This window comes from Rhincodon typus, chromosome 4 (assembly GCF_021869965.1).
Source record: "Rhincodon typus isolate 14 chromosome 4, sRhiTyp1.1, whole genome shotgun sequence".
NCBI lineage: Eukaryota > Metazoa > Chordata > Chondrichthyes > Orectolobiformes > Rhincodontidae > Rhincodon > Rhincodon typus.
This window is the reverse complement of record NC_063335.1, coordinates 115,545,596-115,545,995: the sequence shown is the minus strand read 5'-3', so window position 1 is coordinate 115,545,995 and position 400 is coordinate 115,545,596. Positions and strand designations below refer to the sequence as shown.

General features: G+C 45.5%; 1 protein-coding gene across 1 annotated transcript in view; it reads left to right on the top strand.

Annotated features, from left to right (window-relative positions):
* LOC109926457 (acid-sensing ion channel 1C-like) overlaps positions 1-400 on the top strand; it is a 31,983-nt gene that overhangs the window by 26,336 nt on the left and 5,247 nt on the right. The window lies entirely within an intron of this gene.

Sequence of the window (400 nt, the reverse complement as noted above, 5' to 3'; positions counted from 1 at the left end):
CGCACACTCTGTCTCACACGCGCACACTCTGTCTCACACGCGCACACACTCTCACACACAAACACACACTCTCACACAGAGGCAATCCGCAGATGGTGAAATTGAATTTAATAAATATCTGGATTTAAGAGTCTAATGATGACCGTGAATCCATTGTCAATTGTCAGAAAAACCCATCTGGTTCACTAATGTCCTTTAGGGAAGGAAACTGCCATCCTTACCTGTTCTGGCCTACATGTGACTCCAGACCCACAGCAATGTGGTTGACTCTTCACTGCCCTCTGGGCAATTAGAGTTGGGTAATAAATGCTGGCCTAGCCAGCAATGCCCTCATCCCGTGAATGAATAAAGATAAAAAAACTCATACTCTCCGATTCTCTCTCTCTCTCTCTCTCACACA